The sequence below is a fragment of the Cavia porcellus genome, unplaced genomic scaffold, assembly GCF_034190915.1.
Source record: "Cavia porcellus strain 051 isolate PalLab524CR breed Dunkin Hartley unplaced genomic scaffold, mCavPor4.1 scaffold_12, whole genome shotgun sequence".
Taxonomy (NCBI): domain Eukaryota; kingdom Metazoa; phylum Chordata; class Mammalia; order Rodentia; family Caviidae; genus Cavia; species Cavia porcellus.
Genome location: NW_026947495.1, coordinates 40,374,346 through 40,398,792, shown reverse-complemented (window position 1 = coordinate 40,398,792; position 24,447 = coordinate 40,374,346). Strand labels below are relative to the sequence as shown.

The window sequence follows — 24,447 nt, the reverse complement described above, 5'->3', positions numbered from 1 at the left end:
AAAATGTATATCAGGAGCTGAATAGTTCAGAGCGGACTTTCTTTCTTCCTCAGGTGTTTATCTAAAGAAGGTAGCTTTTCCTTTGGTTAATTTATATGGCAGCCTATGGAAATAAAATTGTAGACATGAGGAGCAAAAATAGTATGTACTTATTATTATACTTTATTTACCAAATTTATTTTACTAAGTAGAGATGATAACAACAGGAAGATAATCTGATATATTACAGCTAATGCCTGCCCATTCTCTTTAAATCTTCAAAGTTAGACTAACACATTTGTACAAATATATTTTGGGGAGACAGTAATATAATACAGCAAACAATGTGAAGAATTTAGGAAGGACACTGAAAGAAGTAAACTCTTAAAAAAGCACCTCATTTCTTTCAGAATGTTAGTGCCCATGTAGAAAAATAGTCTTTTCCCTTTCAATAAGCAGTGCCCAAATCAAGGGTTAGTAAATGCTTTCTGTTAAGGAACAGAAAGTGAACGTGTAGCTTTCCATAGACCAGGACATCTGTTACTTTCCCTATACAACTATGCACTTGTAGAATGAAAGTAGCCACAAATAATTTATGAATGAACAATGTAATTGTTTTCCAAACGATATTTTTGTGAACTCTGAATTTCATTATTTTTATATGTTACAAAAAATTATTATTTGGATATTTTTAGTCATTTGAAACTGTAGAAAGCATTCTTTACTCACTTGATTTACACAAATCATGGACACTGGATTTGACTGTAGTTTGTAGTTTGTCTTAATACTGGTTTATTATGATGTTATAATTTCATCAGAAGATTCAAGTATAAATTACACTTTTGTTTTCTTATGAATGCATCTCAGCCCAGATAGTGACAATAAACTTTCCTCTTCATGGGATCTTAGAAAAATGAAGAGTGACAGGTTAACCTGATGTTCAAGGGTTCTCCAAGGCTTTCCGGTGCTTCCATGCAGTATGCATAGGCATTATTTATAGTTTTATTTGTAAAGTTTTAGTTTATTAGAAATTTACAGCATGGTTTTTAAACCCCCTGACCTTTTTCTTCTTCTTTCTCTCTTCCATAGCCTCTTTCTCCACGTAGGTGATTATGAGACTTCATGGGACAAAAAGAATTTTCATTTGATGAAGGAAAGCAAGAAATAACAGAGAACAGAGAACTAGTGGGGGCAGAAAGGTAAGAGAAAAGATGAAAGAGAAGCACAAGAGTTCTCACCTGGAGAGGCTGTAGAGACACAGCACCCTGCCCCGTGCGCCTTTCTTGGCCACTGTTCCCTTTCTCCTCTCCCTGTTTCTCTTGCCTCATTCCCATCTTGCTTAACTCCTGTTTTCTAGCATTTTCACCTCATTTCTTGACTCTGTTGTTTCATTTCCTGCTTCTCTCTGACCTTCGTACTGAATTCATTCATTCCTCCTTCCTGCTTCACTCTTTGGTTCTTGCCCTTAACACTGGGCTCATCTCTTTGTGTGGCTAGACAGCCTTCCACCTGCCTCTGCTTCTGAGGTTCCAGATAACTGCCTCACGGGCTCTGATTGATCTGCAGACCAGTGCCAGAACCCCCGACTCCCCGTCTCTGTTCACTGAGGAGCGTGGTGGCAGTGCAGACTTTCTCCCATACTTTTGCAGAAAGAAAAAGTTCAGTTGGGCTTGCACATTTGCAGGGCATATTATTATTCTGGTTTCACCAATCTCCTATTTAAGTACAAAATTTAGGTTTTATCATCCTTTTCCTTAAACTTTATTGACTACTTGGGAACTCAGATATTGACTTCTGGTACCATGTTAGAGCTCAAGGATTTAATTACAATATTTCTTTTTTTAAATAAGTGGACTAAACAATGAGACAGATTAAAAATAACTATCATTTTTAGCATCATTTGGCTTCAAGTAACATATGCACTATTAAGAATTTCAATGTAGGGACTGGGGATTTAGCTCAGCGGCATAAACGCCTGCCTTGCAAGCAGGCAGTCATGAGTTCGATCCCCGGTACCGGTAAAAATGAAAAAGACAAAAAAAAAAAAAAAAAAAAAAAAAAAGAATTTCAATGTATACACTTGAGCAAATGAAACCAGAGCCCCCTATGAATGCTATTTCTTAGAAGTCATCACTTTTAACATTTGAGAGTACAATCTCACAGGGGCTGGATAAATATTCTGAGGCTACGGCTTCTGTACTTCAAGTTTCAAGACTTCTTTTCAGGCCAGTATAGTTTGACAATTTTTCCATTTATAAAATGAAAAATGGCAATATTTACCTAACAGGATTTTTATAAGTATCAACATTAAATGAAAAAAGTAAGTAACATAACAATGCAGTTAAAAGTTTGTAGAAGAGCTCAATAAGTCTTAGGAGTGATGACCATTAGTAATAATAATAATCATAGTGATTATTACATTTTCCTGTCACTGACATTTACTAGCTGCAGATAATTTACACAGCTTTCCTAGACTCAGTTCCATCCCTTGTAAAACGAAGCCATTGCTACTTACCTCAAAGTGCTGTTGCAAAAATTAAATGACAAAGTAAATCTAAAATACCTAGCACAGGAATTGCATAAATGTCATGCAGAATGAAGTCTATGATAGTCCTAATGTTAAAATTGCATTAGCCTCATCATCTTCATTTACCTCCATGGTGTTTGTTTACATAATTTCGCCACCCTAAGCTTGAAAACTTTTGTTTCTGCCACTCAGCATAGAATTTTACATTTATTGCTCTTCTTTTCCACTTAAATTTATACACCATATCTCAGAATACCAAGGTTTCTTTTAAACTTAATTCTAGTTCTAAAGTGGTAGTTATTGTTCCTTGCTATATTAATCCTTTGAAAAATAAAATCCACACTCCTGTGAATCCACATGTCTTTAAAGGCTGAGCTTTGGCTTGCTGTTTTCATAAGTCGGAATCTGTCACATACTGACAGAAGTGTGTGGCGCAACTTGGAGTTGAGCAGAACATAGTCAAGGACATGTTGTGAGTAGTCTTGACCTTTGGAGGTCATGAATCTGAGAAATCTACTGAAATCAACTTACTTCCTTTACAAAATACACACATGTACACGCATGTGCGCGCGCGCACACACACACACACACACACACATACACACACACAGTCTTTTTATTGCTTTAGCTATTGCTTTCTTTCATAGTAGACTGGAAAACTATTTTCCATTTTTTTTCAAAAATTGCATTAAAGCTAAAATGTAAAACTTAATCATGCTTAATTTTAAATTTAATAAGGAGACATTTATTTTTGGCTTGAATAAGAAGTAAATACTGTGGAGTAAACTTACATGATCTTGTGAAAATCATCTTTTGACAACCAGTTTTGATTTTTCACTTTTGTGCCTGCACTAGATACTCAAACTGACAAATGTCTATAATAGCAAACCAAATAGAATCAGACCCTACACATTAGTGGTTTACTAGATGGGAATGACTTGTTTCAAGAAGTAGAATTATTAGGGCTTCAGGAATAATTTATATCATACCACATCCTGTGCTCTCTAGTCAGGAAGGTGAACTTTTGTGTCTGCAGGTCAGCAGAGTAAGCATTATGAATCCACATCCACTTTCAGGTCATTTAAAGAGAGTCAGTCTTCTAAAAATATTTTCTGGGGTTTCCAAGTGTTTGTAGATTTTGACCTGGCTAAAAATTGACACAGAATTTTTACTTTTGATTTCAGCTTACAGAATCACTTCTTCCAATGAAAGAAAAGTCTTCAGAGCTCTTTGTTTCTGGTCTTTTATTCCATAAAGCCTATTTGGCAAAATATCTTACAGTTTTACAACACTATATATAATGCTGACTATAGGGTTTTAATGGAATGGTTTCCACTATTCCTGTCACCACTATTTTGTCAAGTGAGAGGTAAACTAATTCAGAATGACATTCTTATACCATTAACCATTTATAAAATGAATTTCTTCTGTCAAATAAAAAGGGCAATAAGTGAGCAAAAGTTCAACATTATGGTTCACCATTATGGTTTGGATTTTAAATGACTCCTGAAACTCATGTCTTTAAGACTTGATTCTTGGGAGATGCTAGAAACTTTTGGGGTGGGACCTAATTAGAAGTAGATCACTGAAAATAATACCCTTGAAAAGTATATTTTTCTTTAGCTTCTTCTCTCTCTGTCTACTTCCTGGATGTGATGAGGTTAAGAAGTTCCCTCCATCATATACCACTGGCTAATTGCCTAGAGTTGACAGAGCCAGGAGACCAGGCACTGAACCTTTGGAACTGTAAGCCAGAATAAATCTTTCCTCCATTTAAGTTCTTCTTCCTCAGATATTTTGTCACAATGATAGAAAGCTGACTAACATAAGGATTTTGTTTGTAATGTGTGAAAGAATCCCATATTCTGCTCTTATATCCCATAAAGCCTCTTGGTAAAGTGATTTCTGTTCCTAACTATGGGACTCTAACAGAAAACCTGAGATAGAATAACTTTAAAGAAAAGAGGTTTATTTGGCTCATAGCTTTGGAGATTTACAGTTCAAACAGTATGACACAGTCTCTGAAAAGGCCCTCATTGTGGATGGTGAATATATTTGTGAAGAAGGATGACATTTAAAAAACAGGAAGATAGACTGGATGGAGTCAGGCTCAGGCTTTTATAAAATGCTTCTTAGTATAACTAATTGGAATCTCACGAGGAATACTTCAGTTTCTGCCAAGAGCATGACCTCAGCTGACCTCCGGACCTCCCATTAGGCCCTATACCTTAAAGGTTCTATATCTCTTCCAAAGAGCACTTGCTCTCTGTAAAGGAAACTTTGGGAGCGTACTTCATACCCAAACCAAAGCACACCCCTTTTAAAAACAGATCAACAAGAGAGAAGGATAACACATTAATTTAACCAAGGTTTTACATGACAAAGGAGTCTCTAGAACTTTAAGCCCAGACACAAGGAAAGCTAAATATTTTTATGTAAAATCTAGTGAAACAAATGAAGAATTGTGGATAAAAATGAGTGGAAAAAGAGTGATATGACTTAATAAACTAGAGTATGTGGATTCAGGCCTGTTCTTTTCAGATTCTTTCCTGTCTCTCTTTCCTCTAGTTTAAAGGTCAGAACAACTGTTACCTGAGAATTTTCAGGATGGAAGGGAAGAGGTGATGGTGTAACATTTCTAGGTTTTATGTGCTTTAGGGGAAAAAGTTCTGATTTCTTTGAGTCTCTTATGGGAGAAAAGGGCCAGAGAAAGAGAGACTGTTCTGCTTCTTTGGTATCTGGCATTTTCAACTCCCCTGAGAAACACTAGCCAGAGATCCTCAAGGACAAATGTGCTACAGAGGTGGCATTTACCTGTCCTCTGTGTCACTTCTCACTGAAAGAACATAGTGTGTGCATCATTCACCTTTTCAGATCACAAGCATAGAATAATTGCTATACATTTATTAGAGTACTAAAAAGATGAACAGAAATAAGCATGCTTCAAATAACATCTAATTTATACAACTAATAATATATCATTATTAATAATAAATTGCATTGAAATGTTTACTTTAACTTTCATTATTATAAGCCATCTCAGTTATTGGTTAAATATGATAGCTATAGCAAACTTGTTCAAAAATTTTCTTTTAATTTCCTCCAATTAATGACAGTTGGCCAATCTGCTTTTTGGCTCAAACTTTATGGGCAGTTTTGCTTTCATTTTATATACACTTTTGTTTATGATTTCAACTTTCACTGCCACAGTGTTTTCCTTCCAAATTCTTTCTCATAGGCCAAACTAGTGTTTATATGGTTATTATTTCCATATGGTTCTCGATGTTACTGAACATTTCTATTGTGGAAATTTTCTTTTTGGCTTTTTCCTTCTACTTACTCAAATGTATCATTACTTTTATTTGAAACACTGGGAAAAAAAAGGCATTGACCAAGATTTCTGTGGTCAACTATCATTCATTCAATGTTATAAAACAGTGTGTAAATGTCTCTCTATTCTCAAGTTAGAAATTTTCCTGAGACTACTAATTGATGTACAAAACACTAATTTTTCTGTTAGATTTGTTTTGGTTAGTTTGAGACAGTGTCTGACTATGTAATCTGAGCTGATCTTTAACTCACTATGTAGCCTTGGGTGAACACCATCACAGGACTACCCTCCTGCCTCAGCTGCCTGAGTGGTAGGATTTTAGGTATGTTTCACTTTGTGTTTCTGTCTAATAATGACCATTTTCCATTCTGCATTTCTAGCTATACTATCAACTACAAATAAGTCATTATATAAGATAATATTTACTTGACAGTATCTAAAATTTAATTTTAAATGTTTAAAATTTTAGCTTATAAAAGTCTTAGAGAATTAGAATTTCTTGTTTTCTGTTACTTACTTGAAACTTATTGGAATATTATTATTTTATTCTCATCTTTATTTACATATCATCCTTATTGTTCACCATTTTTCTTTTTGTTCTCCTTTCTGAAACTATTATTTTAAAGCTTTCTTAATTAGATTACTGAATTAATGAAATTACTGGCAAACTGCAGACTTTCAAAAATACTCTTTGTCCCTTTTCAAAAGAGGAGTGAATTCAATAAGTATAAGAATGAAGTTTTTTAAAGGTGGAGAGGCACAGAACACTAACTTCCTATTAAGGAAATATTGTTCATTTCACTTGTTTATGAAACACGTAAGCCAAGGTCTTTGAGTTAGGGTGTGTGTGTGTGTGTGTGTGTGTGTGTGTGTGTATGCATGCACATGTGTGTGCAGACAAAGGAGGTCTTCTCTCCCTTACATTTCCATGGATGTATACAGTTTCTACAGAGCATTGCTTGAAACCACACAGCTGTTACTTTTCTCAAATTGTTGAGACAAAATATTTGATGCCCAAAGTGAAGCAAGGGAAAGTTTATTTTGCTTACAGGTTTTTGGAGGTTTCAGTCCATGTTCAGCTGGCTCCAAGGCACTGTGTTGTGACTGAGAGGCAGCAAGAAACAGCAAAAGCAAAAGGGGAAAGAAAGAAAAAAAAGGAGGCGGGGGAAGGTACACCTTCTTCCCTCCCCTACACTGTACGTCAGTGATCCGCCTCTGGGTGGGTACAGCACTCACACCACCAACGAATCAATCACAAATGCTGGGTTCACCTGCCTTCATGACTGCATGAGGCTTGTGGGGCTACCCAGACACAAACTATAAAAGTTGTGCTGAACACAGTTCTGCCTGCCATGGTGAAATTAAGCAATTGTTTCTTTTTATGGAAATTATTTTCTTTCCTGAGCAAGACTTGAATGCTCACCACTTGGAAAATGCTGTGTTATGCATTGCTTATATCCCACTCTCATTTCCAAAATGATACCTTTATGCTAGAAGAAGAAATGAAAACATTATATCCCCTTTATCTCAGAAATCTGCAGGAACCCATTCTGGGCAACTTTGGCAATCACATTGTTGTTAAAGTAAGCACAAAATAACATGATAACCAGTTTCCTTTTAAAAGCCTTGAACCTATCCATTAAATTTGAATGTCATTCAACTGAAGGCATGGCACATACTGTGGAGGACATGGCTGCCCTTGGCACTGAGGATTCCTCAGTTCTTTTGGCTGTGTTTCCCCAGGGCCCATCCCCCAATTAAAGCCTCTGCCTGTCCTGCATGCACCTCGCCCTGCTGTACACCTTTATCCATGCTGTCCGCTTTAAATGGGCTGCCGATCCTCTTCTTTTTGTTTATTAAAATTCTGTCCTTCAAGTCTCCCCAGTCCTGTCAGTCAAAAATAATTGTTTTCTCTTCTATGCAACAAACTATACCTTATTCTAAAACCACACATTAATCCTTTTATTACATCTATTTTTATATGTTTTATGTTTGTCTTCTTCCAAATTGGTAAATGTCCCAAGGACAGAAAGTTTTGCCTCAAGGGACTCATTGAAAAATTTGATTACCACAGGTGCCTTGTCTACTTGTTTGCTTCTGTAAACTAAGTAAATTTTACATGGATACACAAAAGGGGGAGAAATACAGGCAGCACAGGCATCATGTTTGTGTCCCTGGATGAAATGATGCATCTCAATAATAGGGTCAGCCATTTTCTCTCCACCAAATGCCAATAGAATTTTAGCCCTTCAAGAATGGGCACATTTGGGAACATTGTAAGTGTAGTTTCTGCAAGGTTTGGCTTTCTCATGATGAACACAGAAGCCAGGAAGACAGTCCCAAGAAAACAAGACACTGGTCAGAAGGAGCTAGCATGGGGCCCGAGGAATTTGCAAAGCTCTGTGCGGTCAAGAAGTGACTGTGGTTCGTGGATACATTTAAACACATCGGAGAGACATGGATACATTTTAACACATAGGAGAAACCTGCACTGGATGATGGGGTAGATGGAAGAGGGTTTGCATGGGATTAAAAGTCATAGTTAGCAAAAATAGATCTAAAAAACTGAAATTTGAGCATAATACTTGATACAAATTACTATATATCTGAAAACCAATGAGATACTGAGATATTTGAAATACATTCACTTCATAGAGAATGAACAGGATTAGATAAAGGTTATTTGAAGGCAAAAGATGTGGTTTAGTGGTGAGGTACTAACATAGTATGTGCAAGAATCTAAGTTCCATCCTCTGTACTGTAAAAAAAAATGCTTTAAAAAGAAAAATCTATAAAGATTAAGGTAAAAGCACATGATCTAATTGTATATACACAGTGTGTACATCATGTGTGTACATCTGTGCTTCTCTTCTCAAGAACAGATTTTGCTAAAAGGCAAAAATGGCTAAGCAAAGCAGACATAAAAAGGAGAAAAATGGATTTTCTGAGGTGTTGGGAGCTGCAGCCCCGAGCCCGGTCGCCTTACTTGGCGGACGTGAGGCCTGTAGGAAAGAGTAAAGCCTGAGGTAGATTACCCCTCCCATCGAGCACGTTAGTTTCCTGCTTACCGCGTAAGCAACCCGCTCAACAATATAGTCTGCCTGGCAACTGATGATGTTAGCCAATCAGCTTGCCTTGCTCACTTTAACATGATTGGACACTGTATCTGTATATATACTGGTGCCACCCCTGGGGGGGAAGAAGAAGCCCGGAAGTAGAAGCCCAGAAGGAGCCGCGGGGAGCGGACCAAAGGAGGCTTTGGCTGGGAGCGATCCCAGGGCAGGCTGTACGGAGAAGGAAAATAAAAAGAAAAGGTTGTCCACTGCCAGACTTTGTCGTGTGTCCTTCCTGCCGGCCAGGAGCGACATCGACATTTGGAGGCCCGCACGGGGACTGATCACCCCCGAGACGTGACAGCGGACAACGCTCCAGTACAGAGCTGCGAGACAGGTGAGTTGGGGATAAGCCTGGGCTCTGGGTGGCGCGCACCTACAGGGCTTTTAGACTCCCCTCAGGCTCACGCGTAAGTGGCGGATTCCTTGGGCCTCACGCGGTGAGTAACATATTAAAAGATGGGAAACATGCTAGGTAGCAACACTAAGAGCGAGGGTGGTTGTGGAGAAAGCTCTCAAGAGCTTACAAAAGTACGCAGGGTATTTGAGCAGGCCCAGTCGGGGAGCTCCCGAGAGGGGCCCGTCAAGGGGAACAAAGATGCTAAGGAGAAGGACGGGGCTCTAGCCTCGGAGTCGTCTGACTCCGAGGACGAGGGAAAGTTGAATGGCAAGGAGGCCAAAGAGACCAGCTGTCAGGAGCCTAAGTCGCTCGATAAGGAGTCGCAGGGTTCTTTCCCAGTAATTCAGGGTACCACAGAGCCATTTGTTGACTTTGTGGCCCGAATGCAAGATGCTGCCGATAAGATATTTTCTGATCCGGGAGTGGCTCGACCGCTGGTAAGGCAGCTGATTTTCGAGCAATGTACAAAGGAGTGCAAGGCAGCGATAGCTCCTCATAAGAACAAGGACCTCAACGCCTGGATTAGGATATGCAGAGAGATAGGGGGGCCGCTCTCCAACTCGGGAGTGGCTGCTCTCCTGGCCGCGGCTGTACAGCAGAGGGGACCTCGCGGGTTAGAAGGGGAATGTAAGGCTAAAGGGTGTTTTGCCTGCGGGGAGCCAGGACACATTAAACATCATTGCCCAAACAATGCAGATGCTAGGCCTCGCCCTAGGAATGAAGAACCATATGTTTGTGGGCGATGCAAAAGGGGATCACACAAAGCTGAGGAGTGTAGGTCGGTCTTTGATGCTCAGGGCAACCGTATTTGTGGACGAGATGTTAGAGGGCCAAAAAACGGCCAGAGGGGGCCCCCTTCACAGGCGGGCCCCCGCCCCAGAGACAGGACAGCTCAGGATGGCAGCCTTCAACAAGGGCCACCCCTGGGTCAGCAGGTGTGGACCTCAGTGTCGCCTCCAGACTTATATTAGTGCCTGATATGGGTGTTCAAGTGGTTGAAACCACCTTTAAGGGACCGTTACCCAAAAATTCCGTGGGTCTGGTGATCGGGAGATCCTCCACGGCCCTTCGGGGTCTCATAGTAGTCCCGGGGGTCATAGACTCAGACTACACAGGACACATTAAAATTATGGTTCAATCTCTTGTGGGTACTATGGTAATCAATAAAGGAGACAAGATAGCGCAGCTCTTGCTGCTCCCCAGTCTCCACAAGAGATTCCCCTCAAAGCAGAAAATTAGAGAAAGTCAAGGTTTCGGTTCCTCAGGGGAAGTCTTCGAGGGACTCCATATACTACTTGATAAAAGGCCCATGCTCTCACTTAAGGTCAATGGCAAGAATATAACAGGGCTCCTAGACACAGGAGCTGACCGTTCCATTATCTCTAGAAAGGATTGGCCCTCCAACTGGCCCACCAACACTGCAGATAACACGCTGCAGGGCCTGGGGATGGTGTCAGCTCCTCAGGTTAGTGCTTCAACCCTGCTCTGGTGCGATGAGGAGGGTCATCAGGGCCATTTCCAACTATTTGTGTTGCAGTTGCCAGTGTCTCTATGGGGAAGGGACATCCTCACTCAGATGGATGTCACGCTTACGTCAAACTGCTCCCCCCAGGCTAAGGATATACTCAGGAACCAGGGATATACCCCCGGCAAAGGCTTGGGCAATGCCCTACAGGGTCGGACATCCCCAATACCAGTAGAGAACAAAAAAGGTAGGCAAGGGCTGGGTTTTTCTTAGGGGCCGCTGAAGAAGCTCTCCTACCCACTTCGATCAAAATCACCTGGAGGTCAAATGATCCGGTTTGGGTACCTCAGTGGCCCCTGCCTAAGGAGAAGCTATTAGCCTTGTCAGAAATAGACAGTACACAACTTAGATTAGGACACATTAAGCCGTCAACCTCCCCATGGAACACCCCCATTTTTATAATTAAGAAAAAGTCTGGCAAATGGAGGCTGCTCCATGATCTAAGGGCGGTCAACGCGCAGATGCAGTCCCTGGGGGCGGTCCAGAGGGGGCTGCCAGCTCTCTCAGCCATCCCTCAGTCCTGGCCAGTTTATGTTATAGATCTTAGAGACTGTTTCTTCTCAATCCCCCTGCATCCAGAGGACACTCATAGGTTCGCCTTTACTTTACCCACCATTAACCAAGAAAGCCCTGATCTCAGATACGAGTGGATAACGCTGCCCCAAGGTATGGCCAACAGTCCCACTATGTGTCAGATTTACCTTGATTCCCTACTGGCCCCCCTACGGAAATCCTTTCCCAAGATAAGATGTGTGCATTACATGGACAACCTTTTGCTCAGCGGCAGGGACCCAGACATGCTAAATAATATGCTCGGCCAGTTGGTCGAGGCCCTGAGACAAGCTAATCTGCATGTTGCCCCCGACAAGATTCAGGGAGGAGAAATGGTGACCTACTTAGGCGCGAAAATCTCCCCTATGCTAGTCTCTCCACAGAAGGTCACCATTAGGACGGATGGCGTTAGGACCCTAAATGACATGCAAAAACTATTGGGAGACATTAATTGGATTAGGCCATATTTACATATACCAAATTCAGATCTCAAACCCCTGTTCGACCTTCTAAAGGGAGACCCAGATATAGCCTCCCACAGGAGGCTCACTCCTGAGGCAAGAGCTGCCTTACAGAGAGTGGAAAAAGCCTTAGGTGGGGCTACCTTACACAGAATTGAACCAGGGCGACCCTTTGATGTCTGTTTGCTACAGACTAGTCTACAGCCCACAGCGGTGATTTGGCAGAAAGGACCATTACTGTGGATACACCCTAAGGTCTCACCTACAAAAGTCATAGAGCATTACCCGGAGGCAGTCGCTTCATTGGCCCTTGAAGCGCATGATAGAGCTGTCCAACATTTTGGCTCAGGACCACAAGCCATCTGAGTACCCTATACCGCCAGCCAGATCAAGACCCTGGCTGCCTGCATAGATACATGGGCCATTCTGAGATGTGTTTTCCATGGGGATATAAACAATCAATACCCTAAAGACCCTATCTTGTCATTTGTCACTCAGCACTCTATAATTTTTTCAAAGGTTACTGCCTCTGAGCCATTAGTCCCAGCAACTACAATATACACAGATGGCTCCAAGACGGGGATAGGCGCCTATGTGATCCTAGGCAAGCCCCCGGTTACCATACAATTTGAACCTGATCAGCCTCAGGTGGTGGAACTGCAGATCGTTAAAATGATTCTTGAACGGTTCTCAGAAGCCATTAATATTGTCTCCGATTCTAGGTATGTGGTCAATGCTATGCAAGTGCTTGAGACTGCCGGTTTAATTAGATCCACTTCCACAGTGGCTGGGCTGTTCCTGTCTATCCAGACATTGCTTCAGAACAGACACCATAAGGTCTTCACCACCCACATAAGAGCACATACATCCCTGCCGGGGCCCATGGCACAGGGGAATGCGGCTGCTGATACTGCCACTCGCCCGTTATGGATTTTTACCTTACTAACACCAATCGAGCGAGCCCGTGCCTTCCATGATAAGTTTCATGTCAATGCCAGGACACTAGCAAACCATTTCCATGTTTCCAGAGCAGATGCACGAGATATCGTGCGACTATGTGACTCCTGTGCCACATACAAACCTGCCATACCGATGGGAGTAAACCCTCGAGGTTTGATCCCTGGTGATGTTTGGCAGATGGACATCATACATATACAGGAGTTTGGGACTCTTAAATATGTTCATGTTTCCACAGACACCTGTTCTCACGTCATATTTGCAACAGCAGAAACAGGTGAAAAAGTGTCTAATGTGATCAATCATTGCCTGGCGGCTTGGGCCGCATGGGGCAAACCAAAAATATTAAAAACTGATAATGGACCAGCCTATATAGGCAAAGCCTTCAATGAGTTCTGCAAAATGATGGAGGTTCAATTAAAACATGGTATCCCATACAATCCCCAAGGTCAAGGAATCATTGAGAGGGCTCATAGAAGCCTCAAAGAAATTTTACAAAAACAAAAAGGGGGAGTAGGCCAAGGCCTGGCCCCAAAGGCACGATTATCCATGGCACTATTCACACACAATTTTTTAAATTTAAATAATGATAATTGCTCCCCAGCCGTGGAGCACTGCAACCCTTCCCCCAACCATAAAGGGTGGGTGAAGTGGAAAGATGTCCTGACAGGACAATGGATGGGCCCGGATCCAGTGGTCAGCTGGAACCGAGGCGCGGTTTGTGTTTTCCCACAGGAATCGGGACGAGAACCACTGTGGGTACCGGAGAGACTGACACGGGCGACAAAGCCCTCGACTGAAGATCAGACCTGCCCTACCGGAGATCCATCACAGACCAACCAACAAGATGAATAGAAATAGCGGTAGCCCGAAATGGACAAGAAGATCCTCAGGCATATGCATGGCTCGCTCGCCTAGCCTACGACCGAGTCTAGAGGTGGTGAGCTTCCCACACTCCTCCTCTAAAAAATTATGACATAGCTGGGTAGGAGAGTCAATGACGGGTAAGAGCGTACTCCCCCGGTGCGACTCAACCTAAGCCAGGCCCTACCCCATCCTGCACGTAAGCCGCTGGACTGTTAGATGCTGCCCAGGTCTAAATTTCTCTCCGAGGGGATTTCTTTACGGAGAGGAAATGAGTGCAAGCTTGTGTGCATCCAGGTTCCGTCCAGTTTGTGCCTGGCCCTAGAAAAAGGACAAGGGCCTCAGGGCCTTGGCAGACCATGGGACGGCCGACCAGGGTCTAAGCCAAGGACCTACGGTGGGCCTACACATAGGGCATAAGCCTCTGCACCCAGTCTAGGAAGGGCTACGATGCGCACATTTATAAAAAAAATAAAAAAGGGGGAGATGTTGGGAGCCGCAGCCCCGAGCCCGGTCGCCTTACTTGGCGGACGTGAGGCCTGTAGGAAAGAGTAAAGCCTGAGGTAGATTACCCCTCCCATCGAGCACGTTAGTTTCCTGCTTACCGCGTAAGCAACCCGCTCAACAATATAGTCTGCCTGGCAACTGATGATGTTAGCCAATCAGCTTGCCTTGCTCACTTTAACATGATTGGACACTGTATCCGTATATATACTGGTGCCACCCCTGGGGGGGAAGAAGAAGCCCGGAAGTAGAAGCCCAGAAGGAGCCGCGGGGAGCGGACCAAAGGAGGCTTCGGCTGGGAGCGATCCCAGGGCAGGCTGTACGGAGAAGAAAAATAAAAGAAAAGGTTGTCCACTGCCAGACTTTGTCGTGTGTCCTTCCTGCCGGCCAGGAGCGACATCGACACTGAGGATTCTTAGGAAGCAAATATACTCTATTTTCCAATTTTGACTGTGATTACCCATCTTGCTAAGCTTTCTTTCATATTATCTTAACACTTTGTCCAACTTGCTAAAAAATAGATTGACAGGAAGAGAGAAAACATGCTTTGGACAAAAATTTGAAAATACTTGTTCTAAAACCTTGGAAATGGTGAGACCATAAGGATCACTATAAACAGATGTCTCTGAAAAAGTGTAAGTCACAAAAATTCAATTGTCCTGCTATTATTGGCATACTCCTCTTTGATTGTCAGTCTGTCAGTTATATATAAACTTTTTCTCAAAAGTGCAAATATTTGGGACTGGTGGATGTCTGGATCATCTCTATGCTATGTTTCAACCAAAAACTGTTTTGGATAAAGTTAAGCCAGTGCCTACAGTTTACTACCATGTGAGTTGTTTCTGGCCCTAAAATTTTTTAAATTGTGTGGATTCTTTTGGATTTCAAAATGAAACATAAGTTTACTATTGCCTCATTCTTCTCATTGATTCAACTGCTTTTCAATATGTTTGGAAGAAACATAATTAAATCTGTGCTAATTATACTTTGAGGTAACTGTGAATAAAACAGAATCATAGACAGATATCTGACCCAATAAAACCAGGTGGAGACTTATGTTTTTAACTCTCAAATCCTTGCGAATCATGTCGATAATGTCAAATCATTTGGATTAAACCGAGGGAAACAATGGCCTAAGTTTAGGGCACTTCTTTTCTTTGTAAAGTGTATTTTAAGCTGTTACTATGGACTTGCATGCTATATATTTTAAGTATAAATATAATTATGTACAAACTTTGATTAACATGTTATTCCGTGAATTGATTCTTATTCTTTGCTATATTGCCTTTGAGAGTTACACAATTCAAGGTGATACTGATGGAATAAATGATAACATAATATACACTGGTAACTTTTAGTGGTATTTCTAATTTTTTATTTATTTTTTTTATTTTAAAGAAGATAAAACCAAGGTAAAGAAAACAATAAAACCAATCAAAATAAACCAGGATAAGTGATATAAGACTTCAAAATCTTATAAAATCAAGAATAGTTACCATAACACCTTTTGTTGTCTTCAAAATAGCTGCAGATATCTTCAGACATACTAAAAATTGAACAGAACAGAATAGAATATAAACAACAAAAACAAAACAATGAATGCAATAAACAAGCCAATAGTAAATCCAAAATGGCTACCATAATATGTCTTGCCATCTTTGAGATAGGTACTCCTGTCATCAGATTTAACATACTCAAAACAAAGAGAATAAAACCCAACCTACAAAACAATGAAATGATACGGTTTCCAGGCAGGAACTGCTTCCAGTTGAGTCTTGTTCTCTCCATCTGCAGTCTGTGAATGGCACTGACTCACAGAGAGAGGCTTGGGTGTGGATGTCCCTGTTCCAGCAGTGGCCCGTGCATGGCGCTGGTTTCCAGTGAGGATCACTTCCTGTTGAGGCTGTTCCCCTCCCCCTGCAGTCTGTCAATGGCACTGACTCATAGAGAGCTGTATTTCTAATTTTACTATCAGTCTTGGGGTTCATCTTGCTGCTTGGTACCAAGCAGACAAAGACTTTCCTGGTAACCAAATACTCAATACTCAAACATAGATGCGACATGGCTGCACACCTCCAAGAAATTGACTTCGTGTACCTAATAACTTAGGTAAAGATTTCACAGCAGGAGACATTGAATGCTTACCAGTCACTCTATTTCTTTCTTGCTGAAACATTCCCAGTTGTTTGTGCTCCATCACTAACTCAACAGAGAAGAGGAGAACTGCACCAACTTCTGCCTCTCTGAGCATTATGTGGAGATGACCCATTCCTCACGTCATTCCCCTCTATCAGTGACTGGATTGGTACAGTCCTGGGATGAAGAGGCATTTAGAACAATTCAGTCAATGCTGTGAAAAGTTAGATGACCAACTTAGGATTTAAAATTAGCAGAACTTTTTCTTCACTAAGCACTCACTGTGGGAAAGAGGAAGTATTTTATCCACTAATAGCTACATGTCCATCAAGCCCCACCTCTCTAAGACATAAAATTGTAGACTTTCTTTTGTATGCTGGGCCTTTCTAGGACATCCTTCAAGAACTGCATTTTGGTCAGTAGAGAAGGAGTGGTTTTGTTCACCTCAGGGAGACGGATGGAGGAAACTGTGGGAGAAGATGTAGGAACAGACTCTGTAAAGGTAACTAGAAAAACTTAGGAAAAAATTCTTTGAATGATGTAAGTTAGTGAAGGTGATCATTGTTATAGGAAAATACTGTGAATCAATCATTTTATTGAGATTTAAATTTTGTTTCTCTAGATACCAACAAGAAGTAGAATTATTGAGGATGAAGTATTTCATTTCAGATGTTAATTCTCAAAGAAAGACCTTTCTCCCTCCCCTCCTGCCCCCACCTCTTCCTCTGCTTTTTGCATTGTATGCGTCTCACATGCGTCTGTGAGGTTAGTTGGTCTTTGACAAAGTGCCAGTCTGAAAGTGACAGAACAGAAAGGAAGAGCTCCAAGCTGCTACTGATGCCATCGAGTTGATGATTTAATCAACCCAGTGTTGCTTTGCCTCAGTATTCCTTGCTCTATGAGGTAATTAAAGTTCCTGTTGCTTAGGTCACCTTGACTTGAAATTTCTTTTATTTGCATTCATAAGCCATCTTATTCATTGTTAAATATAAATTTCTTTATTATTTAATGGAAATAATGGTACTTAGAATACTACTTGTTCCATAAAAAATATTAAATGAGCAAGACTATACATTTCAGCTGAAGAAATTATTGTCTGAAGGAATAAGCAAAATGACTGGGATTATCATTAAGAAACATTTGTGGTAAAGCAATACTGCTTTTAGATTAGACAATTATTTTCAAGAATGTGTGGTTGTTATGGTTGATATGCTGTGTCAACTTGAGAAATTCAGCAAATTAGGAGACTAGGCAGGAAGTCAAGGTTCTTATTTTGTAAATATCCTCGGCCTGTGTAAAGCAGGGCAAGGAGATTTTGTGACTACTACATCTGCCCTCAGGGTGCAGGGTGATCTTCATACACTATAAGGGAGGAGAAGAGGCTTGTTTTCCCCTTTTTTGCTCTGGCTTCTGACTTGTAATGTTTCCCCAGTGCCATGGCACCCTCGCTTAGAGCCAGCTGATTATAGACTGAAACCTCCAAAGACTGTAAGCTAAATAAACTCTTCCTTGCTTCACTTTTGGCATCAGGTATTTTGTCTCAGCAAGGAGAGAAAAATAATCAAGATAGCGGTTTAGGTTGTTATCATGCATTGATATCTTAGATTCATGAGATTTCCAGAGTCAACTAAACAAACTTGGTAATTTATGCTTAAAATACAACTAAAATGCTTTTTTGGGGGGGGGGGCTTTTCATTTTTAATCAGTACCGGGGATCAAACTCACAACTGCCTGCTTGCAAGGCAGGCGCTTATGCTGCTGAGCTAAATCCCCAGCCCCTAAACTGCTTTCTTCAAGGTATATATTTCCTCATTTTGAGAATCAGAATATTTCACAGAAACATTATTGAACAAGAAGAAACTACTAGTTTCTTTAGTGGGGAATGAATGGTATCCCAAGGCACAGCATCTGTATTCACCAACATTAAATGAGTGTCGTAAAAAGCAGCCTACTTTTCGCACCAGTTTTGTCTCTGGACTTAACCTGTTGAGGAACATGTTTTGTGCGGGAGTCAGTAAATTTGTACACAATGAACAGGGTGGGAAAAACTAGGACGAAATTTGGGAAATCTAGGTTAGATAAAAGGGGAGAGTTGGATTCTAACTGGTTTCAACCTTATTGGAAATGAAATTGGGAGAAGCTGTCAAGGTTCTGGAATTTAACCTTTCTTCAATGCTCTTTATCTCTGTTTTCTCAAACTGAAAATAAGGGTTTTATTTGCTTGTGTTCAAATTCAGTGGTGAAATGGGGGATGCTGAAAACCTGGGATGGAATCTGTAGTCAATTGTGGGAAACCAGAAACTAATGAATAGTAAATCTATGTGCAGCTTGGAAGGAGGAATCGAAGAAGAATAGAAACAAAAGGGGTTCCCCAAGTGGTTTTCCGCAGAACAGTCTGTGTAGTTTGTGAAGGGAAGGCCCTAGTGAGTTAAGTCACAGAGGTCATCAAAACAGGACAGCAGATATCTGGGAACATAGCAGAGCCTTGGACCGTGTCTTATAGTGTTGCTGGAAGTTGCTACGAGCACTTAAAAGGCTTTTATTGGAAAGGAAAAGGTCAGCTGTTACAGAGTCCACCAGATGGAAGACTATCTGGATAGTGGAGGGGACTTTGGGATCTTAAAGGTCATCCTGGCTACCTGCCTTTGTGCTCATTTCTATCACAGCATTGGCCACTCATTCCTTGAGGCTGATAGACCCTCCCATCGCTATTGAGTGTACTGTTTAGCTCAAGACCCTTCAACATTTTAGAGATTTAAAAAAGTATCTTTTCTTCATTCTTTTACTCTAAGCAATAACCTTCACTGTAAATTAAACAAAGTTTTAAAGAAGCTTCTCATTACCCAGCTGCAATCTTAACTGGGTAAATGAAGGCCACACTCTATTTTGAACATCAAAAAGCAAGAAGCACTGGGGATCAGCTGAAGCTATAGAGGAGATCTAAGAGACTGGTTCTGAGGGAAGCGAACATTTTGGACTGCTTCCTGAATATTTTGGCTTCCTTCACACCAAAGCTCTGCCATAGCCAAGGCGCAGAGAGTATGCAGCTCATTTGCCGCTGAGCCCTTTAACATGTAGGATTTGGTAGCATGCCCTTAGTTGAAGGGATCAGTTCTGTTAGCCAACTGAGTTAAACTAGAGACAGCTCAATTTCATATTGTTCCAGGAGCAAAGATGGTTAGAGTCAGATGTATGTATTTTTTAGTTTTATTGAAGGGAGCATATTCTAGAATTTTGTGGTTAAAAGTTCCCTGCTGTCATCTTTCCAAAGTCTTAAGATCAAATTATATTTCCATTTGTTTTTATGTGAAAGATTGAATAAAAGAGGGAACCTGAAGAAGTTCAGCTGCTGTTGTCTAATCTCTTCTTCATACTTTGGAGAGTATTTTTGTATCAAACAAAATGCCAGGGAACTCAGTAACATCTACCATGCACATTCAGTTTGTTAGGTATTTCATATACTAGTACTTTATTTAACCATTATAGAAGTCTAGTCAGGTTAATATTACTTCCAATTTATTGAAAGAAAAGTTGGGTATACCTACCCGAAGACAAGGATAGGAAATTAGACAGGGATCACTGAAGGTCTTGAAACCATGTTCTTGATGAAAATAAATGTTTGTGTAGTGGCATTTCACAAGTATTATATCCTTCATCTCCAACAGCCTGATAAAATAGATTTTAATCTCACTACTAATTATCAGTAAGAGTATTTAAGTTTAAAAGGTTCATGAATTTGTCCAATGAGAAGCATTGTGTTAGTAGTAAAAGCGATATTTGACCACAGGCATTTTAACTGCATACTTTCACTTATTAGCATACACAGTCTAATTTGTATATGAGGCTGCCTGCTGGATCTTATTAGTGTAGTGATGTCTGGAGTATTTTTCTAGCAATTGGTATAACTTTCTACAGGCCTTCGTAGAAATAAATTCAAATTTTTTCACAGATAAACTTTTAAAAATCCAAACTAATTATCAAATCATAATTTATAAGCTCAAAGTAATTTCTGATTGCCAGAACCATCATCAGAACCATAGTTTTAGGAGAAATTGTAGCATGGATAAGGTAATTCCAAGCACACAATAGTCCTAATGTCCAGTCATAACTTCAACTCTGCACTAGTATTTTTTTTTTTGAGACAGGGTCTCACTATATAGTTTGAGTTGGCCTCTCCACATTTTGGTACTTTACTATAGGTGACATTATTTATGTATGTGTATTGTATGTATAAGACAAAAATTAAATCAAAACATGTTATGATATCTCATCTTCCAAAGACTCCTCCATTCTAACATTCTGTGAATTTGTATAGCTGATAAGGTTGATCATCTGCCCAGATCCTCTTGGACCTCATTTTTATGTTTTACCATTGGAGCGTTTTTATGGGCTTCTAGAGGCTTTGTATCTGGGTCTGAGGGCTGAAGTGCCAGGTACTTGTATCCCAAGAGTGTTGAACCACCAGTGACTTTCACATGTAAGAGTATGACAGCAGTATACCTCCTGTCTTGTGTGGGAATTCCTTAGTGAAAGAGTTCGCAACTGCAGTTTTAGCAGGATCAGATTGCCACCAGCTCTGGGAGACTCTGGCTGAAGCCATCTCTTACTTGCATTCTTTCCTGTTTCCATCTTGTTTCCGGCTCCTCTCTGGTTTCTCTAGGAGAACATGACATGGAGTCAGTTAAAGTAGATTCATCTTCTCAAGTCTGTGTCTGAGGAGAAAAGCTAACAATGTATCTCCTGGTTCCTATAAGAGGTAATGAGGGAAGGAGAGGAGGAAAGAAGGGAAAGGGAGGAAGCAAAAGAGAAAGAGAGAGGGAGGGAGGAAGAGAAAGAGCAGGCAGAACTAAGGCACACAGCAGTCCTAGAGCCCAGGAGAGAGACAGAGAGAGAGAGAGAGAGAGAGAGAGAGAGAGAGAGAGAGAGAGGCAGAGGCAGAGACAGAGACACAGAGAGAGATTTGTTTGTGCTTCTAGGTCCCACATGGGGTGTCAACATCAGGATGACTCAACATGAGAATTTCAACCATTTCTTTTTCTAGTCTTCTCCTAGTGATATAGGCTCAAAGTAAGTCCACTACCTAAGTAGATATCCAAATGAGAAATAGCATGTAATCTCTATGACACATTCTCTTGAAGTTTCCATGCATAGCCCTCACATCTATAAAAGGAAATAATTTCTGAATTCTAATACAGTGTCTGTTATGAGGCCAAAGCTAAAGATAATAATGACTCCTCCTTTCTCTATGTCTGAGATTTTAAAATAAGTGGATATCTATAGACTGATAGACAAATAGATGATAGATAGATAAATTGAGAGGGTTTTGCTCAGTTATGATAGATACATAAAAGACACCCAGATAGATGACTGGTGAAAGATGATAAATGGACAAATGATCAGATAGGTAAGTGTATTAGCCAGTTAGATAACTACATAATTCTGCTTTTCTCTAACTACATCTTGAAAAAGTGTGTTTGACCCTCATTCTTGGTGGTTCTTTTCAACTAAGGGTGCTGACCACATGTTGTTTGGTCTGTGCTCTGTAAAGCAAGGATCAGCAAAAACTATAACCCATTATACACGTATAATCAGTAGTCTATCTTTATATGGTTTGACAACTAAGGTTGAATTTTTATTTTTAAAAGTTTGTAAAACTCAAAATGGCAACCACAATGGCAAAGTCTAAAATGTTTCCCTGTCGATCATTTACAGAAAAAGTTGATTTTTAAAATGTGAAACCAATATCAAGCTTACAGGAAAAATTTCTCTTAACATTCTTTTTGACATTTACTCAAGTAAGGAGAAGAGATATTGAAGTGGTTTTTCAGCATTCCTCTTTTGTCCATGGAAAACATAAAATTTTAAAAGCATTTTAAAAGCATTTAAATTCCAACTGTGAAATTTGAATGTGATGGTCACAATCAATGTCATCAGAATTGAACTTAGAGAGCTTCAAACTCAGGAAAACTTACATCATATATGTAAAATGTTAAATGATAATGCAGACCAATCTATGAGTAAGTATCTAAAGAAACGCTTAACTGTAATTGCTGTGTGATTAAGATGATTACAAAATCTGTGTAGGTTGAAATAAGTAGGGAAGTATTAGCCTTGATTTGTATGTCAAGACATGTTTAGAGCTGTGTAATTCCCAAAAGACTGAGAAGTCATGATTTTAAGTGCTCAGAATTTCGTGGAACTTGGGAATATCAGATATCCAATGACTTAGGAAAATAGGATACCATTTTTCTAGGAGTCTTAGAATTCTATAAATGATTAGCAGTAACACCAGTTGAATAAGGATTTGCTGTTGCTCGAGGTGTACTTATACAAATAGCACGTAACCTTTAGTGATGTTGCAAAAGCCTAGCCCAAGGATGCAGGCAGTGTTCTGAGGATCATAAAAGATGGTCACAGTCTCCTCAAACTTTTATGGGAGAGTGGTAATCATACTTCCTCATGTTAAACCAAGTGTGTGGTTAGTATAGCTTAGAGATGTGTGTGCTATTATCTTTGGAAGCAAGAGATGAGTCCCACAGAATCAGTCTGTGTGTGCTTGTTGTCAACTATGGTTGCATGTGACTACCTGTGTCAGCAGCTACAGCTCCACCTCTTAACTCTATCTGCATTCATAAATATACCCACATAGATACCCATTTCATATTATGCTGGTGGTTTTTCAGACTTTTAAAAAACTGTTTTAGTTTATAACTACTTAAGATAACTTCAGGGAAATGTTTCTTTCTGCCAAATGTGCATTTTTGAGATTGCGGGGGAGTAGATCATTATAAGCAGAACCAGGGCCTGGAAATATGATCACATCTGTGTTTTATAATGATTTTGAGCCTAGAGTCTAGAAGGGATTTTTGTTTATTCTGCAGAGGTAGTAACGTGCTTATCATAAAACAAAGTAAAAACACAAACAACCAAAATCAACCACTAACAGAAAAGAAAGGAGAAAACACAGGCATGGCTGAATAGACTAGTTTTCTTAATTTCCTTGGCTTTTAAAATCCTTTCCTGAAATTCTGCATTGACCATCATTTTCCTTGGTATACAATTACAAAAAAATGGTTGAATTGATGTGTCTTGCTAAGCCAACTTTATAAAAGCAAAACAAAAAATAAAAATACTTTGATAACATTAATTTGGTGAACTATCTCTTAAAGTACTGGGTGAAAGAGGCATCTAATCTTTGTTGGCTATTCATCAAGTCACAACACTTGGGGAAAAACATCTCTATATGTAAGGCATTCCAGAATATTGACACGATGCCTATGAAACAAAGCTCAGAAATCAGTCTTGCGTAGAAATAGAAAGATAATTGACTTTTTAATTTACAGAAGGTTTTCAATAGAATTTAGTTAATGAAAGTATGTTTTGAAATCTTATAGATCTAAAGGTGAATCTGGTTTGTGCTTTTTCTCTTGAGGATATTCCTTGACTTCACTGATCTTATTTATTCCTTATCCAATTAGGACTCTACGTTAAGATTCATATATACAGTATATTTAAAATTTTTAAATCAGAGTAATTAATAAGAAATAATTACTCTTTATACTTCCACATGTCCCACAAACAGTTCTTAGAATATATCCTAACTCATCAAACTGTAGAATGGACACCACTTAAGAACACATGGATTTCTAAATAACTTATGCAAGCAGTCTTAGTTTAATTGTCTTTTATACTAATGTTGTGAATGCTAGAAACCTGCAAATTATTTAGCTTCAGAGAGTCTTTTCTTTGTTTATAAAAAGGTAAATTTTTACAGTGGATCCAGACTAGTTTGGAAGACAAAGACGATGAGTGTTTTGGTGAACTTCCTTTCCTGTATCTCTTGTGATTGGCGTATCTTAGGAATACTATGTGTGTTCTTACAGAGAAATTCATAGCTCATACTTGCTATGAGTCTTCCCTTATTTATCCAAAACCACATAGTAGCAAAACAAACACAAGCATTAAAATGAATCCTAACTCTTAATAAATATTTTCGGTGAGTGAAAAGGACACACAGAAAACACCATCCTGATGCATTAGTTCTGGTAGCTCCCCAGAGCTGAAGCCACTGTTTTTTAAATGCCTTCCATAAAATTCT

At 39.9% G+C, this 24,447-nt stretch overlaps 1 long non-coding RNA gene across 1 annotated transcript; it reads right to left on the bottom strand.

The window, feature by feature from the left end:
- Positions 1-15,658: 15,658 nt before the first annotated feature.
- Positions 15,659-21,377, bottom strand: LOC134478203 (uncharacterized). The gene is made up of 3 exons (XR_010050688.1): positions 20,850-21,377; positions 16,359-16,526; positions 15,659-15,759 (listed from the first exon to the last, which is right to left on the bottom strand). It is a non-coding gene; the product is annotated as an uncharacterized LOC134478203 (long non-coding RNA).
- Positions 21,378-24,447: the final 3,070 nt, after the last annotated feature.